The 17,222-nt window shown below is 36.0% G+C and overlaps 2 non-coding genes across 2 annotated transcripts; one reads left to right on the plus strand and one right to left on the minus strand.

The window, feature by feature from the left end:
* Nucleotides 1–607: 607 nt before the first annotated feature.
* LOC121204420 (small nucleolar RNA R71) lies at nucleotides 608–714 on the plus strand. The gene has a single exon (XR_005899345.1). It is a non-coding gene; the product is annotated as a small nucleolar RNA R71 (small nucleolar RNA).
* Nucleotides 715–5,813: 5,099 nt separating this feature from the next.
* On the minus strand, nucleotides 5,814–5,921 carry LOC121203817 (small nucleolar RNA R71). The gene has a single exon (XR_005898752.1). It is a non-coding gene; the product is annotated as a small nucleolar RNA R71 (small nucleolar RNA).
* Between the last annotated feature and the right edge of the window lie 11,301 nt (nucleotides 5,922–17,222).

Raw genomic sequence — 17,222 nt, forward strand, 5'->3', positions numbered from 1 at the left:
CTTAAGTGCTGTCTCGGTATTCTAAATATAAGTTTCTAACACCGATATAAACTTTGAGAGCATCTCTTCAAGGTTCGGCTTCTTTTCCTATTAGTAGGGTGGTTGTTGAAAACCCGGAGGATGTTGTGGCCTTTGATTTCCTTGACCGCTCCACGAGAAATTGGGATGGTTTCTCCAACCTGCATTATAAGTGTTACTATATGGGTTATTTTGGAATCTAGAGTTATTGTTACCCATATATTGGACTTGTTCCTCCTCGATTCTAGGGTTGAAGGGTTGATATTATGTGTATGCTCCTCCTTCATTCGAATCGCACCTCATCACTGGATGTACCTGAGTAAAACCACACAAACCGTCAATCTTTTTATTTAAGAGTTCTACATGGTTAGATAGCATAATAATCGTGTCGAGGTTGAAAACACTGGCTGCTTTTGTCGGCTTTGTTCTCATAACTTTCCACTGATAGTTATTCAATGACATCTCCTTAATAAATTCGTAAGCCACCTAAGATGTCTTATTATTGATAGTTCCTCCAGCAGCTGCATCAATCATCTGTCGAGTCGAAGGATTCAGACCATGGAACGTTTGAACTTGTAGCCAAAGCGATAACCCATGGTGAGGGCATCTTCTTAAAAGGTCATTGTATCTCTCCCATGCATTGTAGAGTGTTTCTAAATCCATCTGCACAAAAGAAGAGATATCATTACATAATTTGGATGTTTTAACTGGTGGAAAATATTTTAATAAAAAATTTTCGGTCATTTTTTCCCAAGTAGTGATTGACCCTCGTGGTAACGAGTTCAACCATTTTTTAGCCTTATTTCTTAACGAAAATGGAAACAACCGAAGGCGAATGGTGTCATCAGAAATGCCATTAATTTTGAAGGTATCGCAAAATTCTAGGAATTTTGCTAAGTGAGCGTTGGGATCCGCGTCCTGCAAACCATCAAACTAAACAAACTATTGTATCATTTGAATTATGTTAGGTTTCAGTTCAAAATTATTTGCAGCAATAGCAGGTCTAACTATACTTGACTCAGTTCCTGTTAAATTAGGTTTAGCATAATCATACATAGTGCGCGGAGCAGGATTTTGATAAACAGCAATTGCAGGAGGTAGTGAATTTTCTTGGTTTTCAGCCATATCCTCGGTTGTGCTTTGAATATCGTCCTCTTGCTCGTTCGCTGTGTATCTTAAGCTTCACTTTATTTTTCTTTGGTTTCTGCGAACTGTGTGATCGATCTCACTGTCAAAAAGTAATGGTCCTGACGGGTTACTTCTAGTCATAAACTATAAGAACCTGGCAGAAAAAGGGAAAAGAAAGAATTAGTAATAAAAATTAGAATAAAATTTAAATTACAGTAAAAGTAAATGGCTAAAGTAATAAAAATCGAGTGTTCTTAATATCTTAATTCCCCGGCAATGGCGCCAAAAACTTGATACGTGATATTCGTAAAAGGTTTTAAATATTTATAATGAATCGTTCTTGAAACTAACTATTATCACGATGAAGGCAAGTGTACCTATAGAACAGTAGCATAGCTTTAGCAAAACCGGATTGTCGAACCTAAAAGAACTAAAAGTACTAGTACTGACTGTCTTTTTATTATCTAGCCTGAGAATAATGGGGTTTGTTTTAACTAACTAATTAACTAAACTAAGGATTCACAGAAAATAGAATTGGGGAATTACTTTTAAAAAAAACCGATTGAATTAACACAATACCTAAGGAAAAATCCACCTAGACTTCACTTGTTATTTGACTCTGAATCGGACGATTTATTCATTTGACTTGATCCGTAGAAATTCCTAAGTTATATTATTAGGTTTCACCCTAATCCGGCAAAATCTTGTCACACTATCTCCAGGCACGCAACCAACTCCGCTTAATTATGACAAATGTACTCTTAGACAGGGTCTATTCCTCCTCTGAATAAGATCTTAACTTGAATCAATATCCTGGAATATCAAAACAAGAATTAAGAACACATTATTAAGAACAAGTCAAATATTTATCATACAATTCAGATAATAACGACAAGATCTATCTTAGGTTTCATTCCCCTTAGGTATTTAGGGGTTTTAGTTCATAACTAAAAAAGGTAAACATCTCAGAAGAATAATGAATACAAAACATAAAGAAAAACCCAAAACTCCTAAAGGGAAATTGAGGGGAGATCTTCAGTCTTGATGATGAGTCCGGCTTCTGAGATGGATCAATCGACTTTCCTTGAGCAGTTTCCTGCTTCCTCCTCCGTGTGCCCTTTTCCTCCTCCTCTACGGTGTATTTATAGGCTTTAGAATGCCTAAGAACCCTCAAAATTGGCGTTTTCCAAATTGGACTAAACTTGGGCTCGACAGGAACACGCCCGTGTGCAATTGCTTAAGGCCGTGGTTAAGCCTGTTAAATAGACATGTGCGTGTGGTCCACCTGTGTAAGTCGTGCTTCGATTCTACCAAATTGACTCAGTCGTGTGTTCTACCCGTGTAAGGAAGTCCAGCTCGTGTTGATTTCGTACATTGACCCATTTTCTCCTTTTTTGGCCCGTTTCTCGTTCTTTTCACTCTCCTATGCTCACCTAAGTATAAAACATGAAATTAAGGCATTAGGAGCATTGAATTCACCAATTTTAAGGAAAAATCATCCATAAAATGTGCTAAGCATGGGATAAAAATATGTATGAATTACGGTTTATCAGCTAAATACTGTTATCTGCCGGTACGTTCATTTAGAAATGTACCAACCGGTTCCGTATAGTTTTGTAAGTATGTTTTGCTATTGAATTGCTTTCTAGATTCTCTGTTTCTGATTCTATAGTATATGGCCTTGATCTCCCACTGAACTCGAGTAGATCACTTCCTCTTCTGTTTCCCCTTTCAGGTACAGTTCTGATTCTATTGGTGGGCTCAGTATGCGGAGGTTTCGGACAGTCTTAGAGGGAAATAAATTATAAGTTTGTGATTTCAGTTTCAATTTGATACTCAGTTTTGAAATGTAAGGTTTTCAATATTGTGGTACCTCCTCTGTTTTAAGACTTAAATACTTTACTATTCCGATTTTAAATACTTTGATATCAATGCTTTTGGAAATGGAACTAAGGTCAACTGGTTTTATAAAATTTTCTCAGGATCACTTCGAAGATCAATGTAGCATTTCAAATTCAGTCTAAACTCCTAAGCCAGGATTGGGGTGTTAGATTTAGTGGTATTAGAGTTAGGTTTGCAAAAATTTAACCTCTGCTCCTACGCTTTCCTGTGCGTACGTGTTGGTTTTAAAACGAAATTTTTAAAAAACATCACCGTAGTAAATTAATGATTGTGTTTTGTGTTATGAAAATGAACTGTCTGAGACTCAGATACTGGTCCAGGCAAAATTTGAAACTGTAAAATTAGAAATGTAGACTCTGTTATTACAACTATTTTGGTGTTCTGATAATATAGGCCTTTTAAGTTAGCCATATGCCAGATATGACTCCCGAAGGTGAGCGTGAGGAGCCATCTGCTCCCCCGGAACGTGTGACTGTTCAGGAGTTGGAGGACAATCTGAGTCCGCCCACTTTGGGTAGCAATACCTCAGAGCTTGGTACTGAGACACTGACCCGGGTTGTAAGGGAAGTGCTAAAATGAGTGTTGAAGGCTAGGATAGGAGAGCTTAGTGAAACGTTTTAGTCTAGGTGCGTGGATTATTGGAAGAAGAGATATCGCAATTGATAAACCGTAATTTATACATATTTTTACCCAATGCTTAACACATTTTATGGATGATTTTTCCTTAGAATTGGTGAATTTGATTCTCCTAATGCCTTAATTTCATATTTTATAGTTAGGAGAGCATAGGAGAGCGAAAAAACAAAAAACGGGCCAAAAATGGAGAAAATGGGCCAAAGTACGAAATCACCACGGTCTGGACTTCCTCACATGGCAGACCACACGGCCGTGTCAATTTGGAAGAATTGAAGCACGACTCACACGAGTAGAACACACACCCGTATCATTCTAACAGGATCGAGCACGGCCTAAAGTAATTACACACCGGCGTGTTACACGGGCGTGTCCCTGCCGAGCCCAAGTTGAGTCTAATTCGAAAAAGGCTAATTTCAAGGGTTCTTAGGCATTCTAAAGCTTATAAATACACCCTAAACGAAGAAAAAGGGACACACGGAGAGAAGGAGGCAGGGAACTGCTCAAGGGAAGCCGATTGATCCATCTCAGAAGCCGGATTCACCATCAAGACTGAAGATCTCCCCTCAATTTCCCTCCAAGAGTTTTGGGTTTTCTTTATGTTTTGTATTCATTATTCTTCTGAGATGTTTTCCCTTTTAGTTATGAACTAAATCCCCTAAATACCTAAGGGGAATGAAACTTAAGACGAATCTTGTTATTATTTTCTGAATTGTATGATAAATATTTGGGTTGTTCTTAATTATGTGTTCTTAATTCTTGTTTTGATATTCCAAGATATTGATTCAAGTTAAGTTTTATTCAGATGAGGCATTGACCCTGTCTAAGAGTACAATTGTCATAATGAAGCGGAGTTGATTGCGCGCCTAGAGATAGGGTGACAAGATTTTGCCGAATTTGGGTGAAACCTAATAAGGGGATTCATAGATCGAGTTAATGCAACCCTAGCGTGTTAATTAGAGAAAAGTCTCAATTATTCAATCTAGGAATTAGACGTTATTAATCTTGAATAGGGATAATAACATAACTTAGGGATCTCTACGGAACAAGTTAAATGAATAAATCGTCCGATTCGGAGTCAGAATAACAAGTGAAGTCTAGGTGGATTCTTCCTTAGGTATTTCTTAATTCAATCATTTTCCAAAAGTAATCCCCCAATTCTATTTTTTGTGAATTCTTAGTTTAGTTAATTAGTTAGTTAAAACAAACCCTCTTATTCTTAGGCTAAATAATAAAAAGACAGTCATTACTAGTACTTTTAGTTCGTTTGGGTTCAACAATCAGGTCTTGCTAAAACTGTACTACTGTTCGATAGGTACACTTGCCTACATCGTGATAATAGTTAGTTTCAAGAACGATTCTTTATAAATATTTAAAACCTGTCACACAAAAATCGCGATCAAGTTTTTGGCACCGTTGCCGAGGAACTGAGATATTAGGAACGCTCAGTTTTTATTACTTTAGCCATTTATTTTTCTTGCAAATTAATTCTATTTTAGTTTTATCATTATTTATTAATTTACTTTTTCTTTCTCTTGGCAGGTTTTTATAGTTTATGACTAGAAGAAACCCGTCAGGACCACAACTTTTTGATGAAGAAATCGATCGCACAGTTCGTAGAAAACAAAGAGAAATAAGGCGAAGCTTAAGATACACAGAGAACGAGCAAGAGAACGATATTAAAACCCCAACCGATGAGCTAAAAACCAAGACAATCAGCTACCTCCTACGATACCCGTTGAACTGGCAAATCAAAATCCTGCTCCTCGTACTATGTATGATTATGCTAAACCTACTTTAACAGGAACTGAGTCAAGTATAGCTAGGCCTGCTATTACTGCAAATAATTTTGAACTAAAACCTAACACTATTCAAATGATGCAGCAATTTGTTTAGTTTGATGGTTTGCAGGATGAGGATCCAAACAATCACTTGGAAAATTTCCTGGAATTCTGCAATACATTTAAAATTAATGGCATTTCTGACGATGCCATTCATCTTCGGTTATTCCCTTTTTCGTTGAGGAACAAAGCTAAACAGTGGTTGAACTCGTTACCACGAGAGTCAATTACTACTTGGGAACAAATTACTGAAAAATTTCTATTAAAATATTTCCCGTCGGCTAAAACAGCAAAATTACGTAATGATATCTCTTCGTTTGTGCAGATGGACTTAGAAACTCTTTACGATGCATGGGAGAGATACAAAGACCTACTGCGAAGCTGTCCACACCATGGATTACCTCTATGGTTGCAAGTTCAAACATTCTACAATGGTATGAACCCCTCGACAAGGCAAATGATTGATGCAGCAGCCGGGGGAACCATCAACAACAAAACACCTGAAGAGGCTTACGAATTTATTGAAGAGATGCCACTGAATAACTATCAATGGAAACTCACGAGGACTAAGAGAACTAAAATAGAAGGTGTTTATAACGTCGATTCGGTTACTATGCTGTCAAACCAGGTAGAACTTATAAATAAAAAGATTGACGGTTTACTTGGTTCTACTCAAGTACATCCAGTAATGACGTGCGAGACGAATGGAGGAGGAGCATGCACAGAGTATCAACCCTTCAACCCTAGCATCAAGGAGGAACAAGTCCAATATATGGGTAACAATAACTCTAGATCTCAAAATAACCCATATAGTAACACTTATAATGCAGGTTGGAGAAACCATCCCAATTTCTTGTGGGGTGGTCAAGGAAATCAAAGACCGTAACATCTTCCGGGTTTTCAACAACCACCCTATCAACAGCAAAAGAAACCGAACCTTGAAGAGATGCTATCTACATTTATCTCGGTGTCAGAAACCCGTTTCCAGAACACCGAGACAGCACTTAAAAATCAACAAGCGTCGATCCAAGGGCTCGAAACTCAGATAGGCCAGCTTTCCAAACTAATCTCGGAACAACCACAACGTAGCTTGCCAAGTAATACTGAACCCAACCCAAGGGAACAGCTCAACGCAATTAATGTTCAAGATGAAGAAAGATTCGTTGTGCCTGAGCCAGAACTGAGGCAAGAAACTGTGGTGAACAGAGGTCAAGGTGAGGTAGGTCATAATAAAAACAAATCAGTGAATGTCGAATATAAACCTCGTGTGCCATACCTCAATGCGAAAAGGAAAGACCGCTCAAATGAACAATTTGGTAACTTCCTTAAACCTTTAAAAAAATTACATATTAACTTACCGTTTATTAAAACTCTATCGCAGATGCCAAACGCAATGAAATTTTTAAAGGAGCTTTTAGCAAATAAGCGGAAGTTGGATGAGGCATCGCATGTGGAGCTAAATGTAGTTTGTTCAGCTATTCTAAAGAAAAAAACTACCCAACAAACTAAAAGATCCAAGGAGTTTTACGATTCCTTGCTTAATTGGTAGTTTAGATGTTAATAATGCATTAGCTGATTTAGGGGCTAGTATTAACGTCATGCCCTACAAAATGTTCAAACAATTAGGTCTTGGGAAACCCAAACAGACTAGGATGAGCATTCAATTAGCAGATAAAACTATAAGATTTCCTAGGGGTATTATTGAAGATGTGCTAGTTAAAATCGATAAATTTATATTTCCCGTTGACTTCATTGTTCTAAACATAGAGGAGGATAGCAATGCTCCTTTGATTTTAGGACAGCAATTTTTAGCAACTGCTAAAACGATTATTGATGTTGACACAGGTGAGCTCACACTCCGTGTGGGAGACGAAACAATAACCCTTCAAGCTCGCAATTCTAGCAACACATCAGAAATTGAAGGTGATCGTCTAAACCATTCTACTAAAACTGACAATATGGTGCAACCTACTTTGCAGGAAATGGGTCTGAAGGAAGTACAAGATCCATTCTCAAGCAGTAATAGAGGACCTATTCATGAAGATCGAAGGCTATAAATTAAGGAGCTAGATAAATGGCGGACGCATAAATCGAGAACACACGATAAAAACAAAACTACGCCAGAACGAGCTCAATACCTTCCCAAATCAACTTAAGGTTGGAGATAAAGTATTATTAGATGTCGCAGATCCTCACATTGTCACTACCAAATCGAATGAAGAAATCTCTCTTAAGCTACTTAGCATTTTCCCATTCGGTACAGTCGAGGTAAGTCATCCCAAGTTTGGCACTTTTAAGGTAAACAACACCCGTCTAACACCTTATTTTGATAAGAATGATAGCAAGAATGAGGAGTATAAACTCCTCGAACCACCATGACCATTCAATGGAGCGTGGATTGTTGGAAGAAGAGAGATCGCAAATGATAAACCGTAATTTATACATATTTTGACCCCATGCTTAACACATTTTATGGATGATTTTTCCTTAAAATTGGTGAACCCGATGCTCCTAATGCCTTAATTTCATGTTTTATACTTAGGAGAGCATATGAGAGCGAAAGGAACGAGAAACAGGCCAAAAATGGAGAAAATGGGCTAAAGTACGAAATCAACACAACCTGGACTTCCTCACACGGGCAAACCACACTGTCGTGTCAATTTGGCAAAATCGAAGCACGACTCACACGGGTAGAAAACACGCCCGTGCCGTTCTAACAGGTTCGAGCACGGCCTGAAGTAATCGTACACAGGCGTGTTATACGGGCGTGTCCCTACCGAGCCTAAGTTGAGTCCAATTTAAAAAAGGCTAATTTCGAGGGTTCTTATGAATTCCAAAGCCTCTAAATACACCTTAGAGGAGGAAGAAAGGGACACACGGAGAGAAGAAGGCAGGGAACTACTCAAAGGAAGCTGATTGATCCATCTCAAAAGCCGGATTTACCATCAAGACTGAAGATCTCCCCTCAATTTCCCTCCAGGTTTTCTTTATGTTTTGTATTCATTATTCTTCTAAGATGTTTTGCTTTTTAGTTATGAACTAAATCCCCTAAATACCTAAGAGGAATGAAACCTAAAATGAATCTTGTTATTATTTTATGAATTGTATGATAAATAATTAGCTTGTTCTTAATTATGTGTTCTTAATTCTTGTTTTGATATTCCAGGATATTGATTCAAGTCAAGCTTTTATTCAAAGCAGGAATAGACCCTGTCTAAGAGTGCAATTGTCATAATTAAGCAGAGTTGATTGCGCGCCTAGAGATAAGGTGACAAGATTTTGTCGGATTAGGGTGAAACCTAATAAGGGGATCCATAAATCGAGTTAATGCAACCCTAGCGTGTTAATTAGAGAACAGTCTCAATTATTCAATCTAGGGATTAGACGTTATTAATCTTGAATAGGGATAATAACATAACTTAGGGATCTCTACGGAACAAGTTAAATGAATAAATCGTCCGATTCGGAGTCAGAATTACAAGTGAAGTCTAGGTGGATTCTTCCTTAGGTATTGTCTTAATTCAATCGTTTTCCAAAAGTAATCCCCCAATTCTATTTTTGTGAATTCTTAGTTAGTTAAAACAAACCCCCTTATTCTTAGGCTAGATAATAAAAAGACAGTCATTACTAGTACTTTTAGTTCCTTTGGGTTCGACATCCGGTCTTGCTAAAATTGTACTACTGTTCGAAGGTACACTTGCCTACATCACGATAATAGTTAGTTTCAAGAACAATTATTTATAAATATTTAAAACCTGACACACAAAAATCGCAATCAGCACTTCTCCGATTGGAGCCTTGTGTTGTGAAGCGTGTTAAGACACATTTAAGTGATAATAAAAGTGGTGCTAGTGGTGGTGTGAGCGTACCGTCTTACGAGCATTGCGAGAGGCGTCATTTGGGCTACTGCTGGAAGAAGATAGGAGCGTATCTCAAGTGTGGATCTAAGGATCATCGGGTCCGAGATTGTCCTCGGTGATTTTAAGTCAGGTATGTTTGGATGTTTTGGAAAATATTTTATTTATTTCTGTTTGAAGTTAAAATACTTATTTAGTTTATTTTATTATTATTATTATTTTTACTTTTATTTTTAATTTTTAATTTTATTCTTCTTCCTTTTCATTTTTTTTTGTTCCTCTTCCCCTCTTCGTTTTTTTCTTTTCAATATTTTCTTTCTATGAAAATGAGTTAATTACAGATTCTGGAGTCTCGCTCCTCTATCATTTCCTTCGTCATCGAAAAAAGGTGTGGAATTCAAACTTTCTCTGCATTATTTTAGTTTTCCCGAATTCTGATTTGACCTATCGTGTATGAGTATTTTTAACACTTTGGTTTTGGTTTTCTAAATGCTGAAAGTGAGAGAAATACTTCAATTGTTGATATTTTTTTTATATTACTTAAGTTGGGGATGGTTTGGTGGCTAAAGCGGAGCTTTCGAGGTTGTTTTGAGGTGGTTTCGTGACCTCCCTGATGGCCACACGGGCGTGTGCCAAGGCACACGGTTGTGTGGCCAATTTGGGGATTTTGTAGTTTCTCATACGATCGTGTTCCTTGTTCCACACGGGCATGTGAGTTTGCAGATTAGGGTTTCAGATATTTAAGTCACACGACCGTGTGACTGATTTGAGAATTAGGGATTCCACACGGGCGTGTGTTTTGGAACACACGGTAGTGTCTGGTGGGCACACGGTCGTGTGAGATCCTCACACAGCCATGTTTGGTGGGTACACGACCGTGTCTGCTCTCATCTTATTTTAGAGAAATTGGACAGTGAGTTACACGGCCTACACAGCCTACTCACAAGGCCATATGCCTCTATCACACAGCCGTGTGCTACCTTACACACAGGCGTTTGGACCTCCACACGGCTTGGAGTGTCCCACACGGCTGGGGCATACCGGCGTGTGGCCCTATTTCGCCAGACTTTGATTTTAAGGCATATGTAAGTGCGACAGGGACTTCGTGTGTTTAAACCCTTAGCTAAGCTTTAGTAAAGGTGTTTACGACTCTGATCTGAGTTTGGATAATGCGTTTTTGTGATTGGTTGTATGACATAGTTTATTTTCAACCCGATTAGCTTGGTGAGTGTACGTGTAACTAGTTTTTATCTGACCGTCTGACTACGTGTCATTGATATGCGAGGTTATTTTTCTAATTGATACTGAACTTAAGTAATAAGTGTGTACATTTCTGATTCTGATTGACTAAATATGAGTGACTGTCTCTGATTGATTATATGGAAATTGGTATTCTGAGTTTTGTGCATCCATCTACATACATACATTTGCATGAACTAATTTGGGTAGAATTTTGAAGAGAAGGGAGATTTACGAAACTGGCAGCTGATCTACTAGTGACTGATAGCCCTATTACCCAGAGGGTCGTGGACATTACTGATAACAATATAGCAGATTACCACCTTGCACTGTACTACATGTACATTAGCTATACTACGTACCACTATCTGATCTGGCAGTTTTTACTGCACGTCTATACCGCGGTTTACCGCATTACACAGTACAGCTTATAAGCTAGCCTTGCTGCGTAATATATCTGATCTGGGAGTTTATACTGCATGTCTATATCGCGGTCTTCCGTATTATATAGTACAGCTTATATGCTAGCCTTGCTATATAATATATTTGATCTGGCAGTTCATACTGCATGTCTGTACCGTAGTCTACTGCATTGCACCATACAGCTCAGTAATAGCCTAATTCTTAGAGGGTCGTGGCCAGTCTCAATTCCTTAAAGGTCGAGGACAATGCTGATGTCCATCATTGCCAGATAACTTGGGATGACATCATATAGAGTGTAGGGTTGGATGGATGGGTTGATTATATCCTCCATGGTGTGATTGGTTGGATGAGCTTACAGCTCTATTGAGGTGTGATGGGGGACAGAGAGTTGTGTTGGCTGGATGGGTAGGTTTCTTTCGCTCAACTGTACTTATATGCATTTTATCAACTGTTTGAGAATGCGACTGACTGTTATACTGTTTGACAGAAAAGCTTTTCTGACACTGTGTACTCTGATTGCGACAGTCTGACTGAATGTTATAGCGACTGTGTGATTGAGTGTGTTTTAATATGTGCTAAATATTGTTATCTGTCGGTACGTCCGTTTAGAACGTACCAACCGATTCTGTATAGTTCTGTAAAAATGTTCTGCTACTGAATTGCTTTCTGGATTCTCTGTTTTTGATTATATAGTAGTTGGCTTTGACCTCACACTGAGCTCAAGTAGCTCACCCCCTCTTCTGTTTCCCCTTTCAGGTACAGTTCTAGATTCTGTTAATGGGCTCAGTATGCGGAGGTTTTGGACAGTCATAAAAGGAAATAAATTCTAAGTTTGTGATTTCAGTTTCAAGTTGATACTCAGTTTTAAAATGTAAGGTTTTTAATACTATGGTACATCCTCTGTTTTAAGACTTAAATGCTTTACTATTCTGGTTTTAAATACTTTGATATCAATGCTTTTGAAAATGGAACTAAGGTCAACTGGTTTTATAAAATATTCTCAGGATCACTTCGGTGATCAATGTAGCATTCCCAATTTGGTCTAAACTCCTAGGCCAGGTTTGGGGTGTTACAGGGTTGAAGGTGTTAGTGAGGGGATGGACTCAACTGTAAAAGAAGAAAGATGCACAATCAATGAAATAATGCTGGAAAATAGGATGTCATTGACAGATAATAAGAGATTAAGACTTGAGAATGATGAGCTCAATATTGACGATATGCGAAGAATGCGATTGAGGGTAACTCGTTTGGAAGAGAAGATAAAATTGTACAAGGATAAAATGTCCAGGAACAACAAATTAATAGTTGCTTATAAGTTGTTGTTAATTGTATCATGGATGATATTTTTGGTTATCTTGCTTCTGGATGGTGAAATACTGTTCATTTATTTTCATTAGTTGTTAAGAATGAATGAATGGAATGGAAAATATTTTTTTCCAACAATTGACATCCATAAATTGAACCATCCATTACAACCAAAATTAAACCAGTCATCAAAAACCAAACATCAATGAAGTGTTCATCAAAATACAATAATCAATTAAATCGTCCATCATCGAAATACATCCAACAAAATCATCTAAAAAAATAAAACTATCCATCATATGTTAACAAAATAGGACCATCAAATTAAACATGGAACAACATCAACTATCTCCATGGCTTACGATACTACTTGGGTAGGTCTTCGGACTTAGCCTTTTTCATGTTCCTACTTTCCTGAGTCCCACCAGCAATTTCCTTATCCTTCCTTTTATTGGTGCACTTGGTTGGGGCAGTTACCATGGTTTCCCTTCTCATTCCAAGTTACAATGCATAAATTACATAATTAAAAAACATGTCATCAAAATATAGTAAACATTTTAGAGGTTGGCTACTTACATTCAAAATTTACATCCCTATCCTCTCATCGATGTATAACCCAATCCCTTGCACAACTTATTTTCCCCTAATATGAAGTCTTGTAAGTATTTGTTGTGTCAAAAAGGTTGGCATGGTTGAAGGATTTGGTTTTGTTGAAGGAGTTAATCGTGATGACGATGATGCTTTAAATGCAACAATTTGAGAAGGAGTCGGTGGAGTAGGATCAGAATAACCTGGTAGAGCAGAAGCTGCTGCAACTGGTGGAACAGGAGCTACTGGAGCTACTCCAGCTGGTGGAGGTGTACTCTACAAATTAAACATGTTAGTAGTTTTCAAAATAAACATGTTTTGCATTAAATTTCTTATAAGTTAATTAAACTTACAGTAGATGAATTCTGACAACTTTTGAAGTTGTGTGCATATAATAGTTCGATTTAGACCCTTCGAAATGGTGGTTTTGGGACCACAAATCCGAGTCAAAAAAATTTTTAAAAATTATTTTATGTGTTTATTATGTGTGAATTTATATTCATGAAATTTTCATGTTTTAATTTTGTCGTTTGAGTGCCCTATTTAATAAAGGGCTTAATCGCGTAAAATGAAAATTTGATGGTTAAATGTGAAAAGGTCGAATTGTTGTTGTATTTTTAATTTGAGGTATTTATAATGAAATATTACCATAGTTAAATTGATGCACAGTTTAACACATTGTTTATAATGGTTTATTATTTTATAACTAAGGTTAAATAGGTAAAATGATAATATTGCAATAATAATAAAACATAAAAAAATCAAAACCATGTGTTCATCTTTCCTACTTGACCGAATATGAAAAAGAAAGAAAGAAAAATAAATCTTTAAGTTCCGTCCATCGTTGAAGCTTGATTAAGGTATGTAACTAGCTAGGTTTTTTATAATTTTTACGTTTTTGAAATTGTTGCAGTGTAATGTACAAAGCCCATACTTGAATTTCTAATTTTTATGAATATTTTGAGTTATGCCATTGATGAATAATTGATCTTTGTGATGTTAGATGATGCATTATGAAATATATGTTTTGGATTAATATATTTTGTATTTGGAATTTTTGATGAATTTGAGTAATTAGGGCTAAATTGAAAAAATAATAAATTGAGGGACTAAAATGTGAAATAAATGAAATGTATGGACTTGCATGAGCATGGGTCACATTCGACCTAAGCATGGTGTGTGCAAATTTTGCATGTTTTGTGTTTTGTGCAATTTGGACTAAATTGTAAATAGTGTAAAATGTTAGGGGCAAAATGGTAATTTTCCATTTATGTGTTTTTGGACTAAATTTAATGAAATTATGTTTGAATGAGTTTAATTTGAATATGTTTAGATCAAGAACCAAACAAATCGGATTTGGATTAGGAAAAACCAAAGTTTTCGAATAATCATTCTATTCCGATTATCGTTGTCTGAGGTAAGTTTATAAGCAAATAGATGTTGTAAATTTTAAATAAATACGAGTTATAAATGCTGAAATGAATTATGTGAAAGTATATAAATGGTAGCCGAATGTGTATATTCTTGGGAGATATGTTTACAAACTCGATTAGACCGAGATACGACGTCCGAAAGCCCCGTACAAACCTTGGGAATAGCTAGGATAGATATGTCATGACATAGGATTTCTTATATCTGATTACGTGTAAGACCACATCTAGGATGTTGGCATCGATATGTGATTACGTGTAAGATCACGTCTGGGACGTTGGCATCGATATGTGATTAAGTGTAAGACCACGTCTCGTACGTTGGCATCGATATGTGATTCTGTGTAAGACCATGTCTGGGACGTTGGCATCGATATGTGATTACGTGTAAGACCACGTCAGGGACGTTGGCATCGATATGTGATTACGTGTAAGACCATTTCTGGGACGTTGGCATCGATATGTGATTACGTGTAAGACCACATCTAGAACGTTGGCATCGATATGTGATTATGTGTAAGACCACATCTGGGACGTTGGTATCGATATGTGATTACATGTAAGACCACGTCTGGGACGTTGGCATCGAATATGTGATTATGAGTAAGACCACATTTAATACGTTGGCATCGATATGTGATTCCAATATGTGTGTTCGAGTAAGACCATGTTTAATACGTTGGCATCGATATGTGATTCTGATATGTGTGTGCGAGTAAGACCACATTTAATACGTTCCCATCGATATGTGATTCCGATATGTATATTCGAGTAAGAACATGTTTAATATGTTGGCATTGATAGGTGATTTCGATATGTGTTTACGAGAAAGACCCTATTTGGGACAGTGGCATCATTATGTAATTACATGTAAGACCACGTCTGGGACGTTGGCATTGTACGATATGTGCGACTATCCGAGTATCCTATTTAATTCCAAATGATTCAACGGGCAATGTTAAGTAAAGACCGAATGTGAAATTGAATTAAAAGGTACAAGTATGTGTCAGCTAATGTATTGAAATTAAGTTAAGTTTTGGTATTTGAAGTGATGATATGAATCATGTTATAAAGTTGGTTATATGTATATTGAATGCAAATCTATATTCGGCAAAATGATATAAGTATGTGATATTAAAGTGTGAAACATGTGTATGCATATATAATTGTGTATATATATTCGTCTATATGGTGATATTATGACCTTGGAAGTAAATGATAACTTTGATAATGGATATATATGTATTTCGGCCAAGTTAAAGTTGATACATGAATGTATATATTGTATATGAATTTGCAAGTTTGAGATTAAATGTGATTATGATAGCATGAATTGGTTTGGTTAAATTGAGTTGATTATGTCATTAAGATGTTTATTTGCTTATGACTTACTAATCTATGATAGCTTACTATGTGTATGTTTACTTCTGTTTTATAGATTTTGGAGACTAGTTACGGGCTCAGGGATCGTCAGAAGTCTATAACACTATCGTCTGATTATCGGTATTTTTAAAACCTAAATTTCGAACCTATGGCATGTATAAGCTATACTACTTTTCTGATATGTTTGAAGTGTTATATATAATATGCCATGCGAAAATGGATAATTTGATATATAGTATTTGCTATCTTGATCATGGTTCTTGTGTGTGCTAAGTTTGGTTTGTATGCTATGCTCAAATGATGATTTTATTTGGTTTGGTTGAATCGGCTATGATATATATATAAGTATGAATTATGCTTGATATGTTACCTATTGTTTAATGATTCGTCTATGTCTTGTATTTGATAGTAATGATTTAATTTGGTTGATGAGTGTATTCAGTTAAATGTTGAATTTAGGTAATGAAATTATTGAATTGATGATTCGGCAATGTTATGTATATATATGTGTGTATGAGAAACATGTTTTATTTAGTTTTGCCATGTATTTTGGTAACAAGGTGATTCGGTTATGGCATGTGATAAAAGTGAGTTCAATATGCTTTCATTAAGTGAAAAAATGAATATGAATTATGTTAGTAAATTAATCATGATTCGGCACTTATATATATATAAGCATATGATGTGTTGGTTTGATATATATTTATATGTGCTTATCCAAACATGTAACCATTAAATTGGTATTGAATATGAATGTTCTTTTTCAAGATAAGTGATATTAACATGTTTAGATTTGGTTTTGGTATTTTAAAATATTAAACAAGTGTTGCTATGTTATATGTATACATATACATATTTGTGATGTGTTTGATGTGAAATGCAAATTATGGTTAATATATGGATTTGATTCTATGTGAGATTACATGCACGTAATGTGATTGAGTAAAGTTGAAAGTGGACATTAAAATAAACTTAAGAAATAAGCATGACTACATTCGGTTATGGCTTTGTAAAATGACCAAATGAATAGTAATTTAAGTTATATGGAATCATGATTATTTTTATGCAAAATAGGTGAATGTGAATGGTTATATGTACTTTGATGGTTAGACCATTCGGTGTTCTTTTAATTTATGTCTAAATTGATACAGGACCTTTTAATCTTGTGCAATCTACTTAGATGAACTTATAAGTAGACTTGTTTATGATTTAGCCATTTCAAACCATATATATATTGTAACGTACTTATGCCATGAATAATTTGGTTAAATTTATTATATCCTTATTGTGCCGAATAGAGTTTTGCTAAAAATGATATGTACTTAAATATGTTTACTTTATATAATTCATGTTTGTAATAATTGATTGAATTATTTTATATCTTTGATATGCGCATATACTATGTGGTAAAATGATATATTTGGCACTATTTGCTTATGAACAATATAACTGAATATATGTTTGAAAAACGTTAT

The sequence above is a fragment of the Gossypium hirsutum genome, chromosome A07 (genome assembly GCF_007990345.1).
Source record: "Gossypium hirsutum isolate 1008001.06 chromosome A07, Gossypium_hirsutum_v2.1, whole genome shotgun sequence".
NCBI lineage: Eukaryota > Viridiplantae > Streptophyta > Magnoliopsida > Malvales > Malvaceae > Gossypium > Gossypium hirsutum.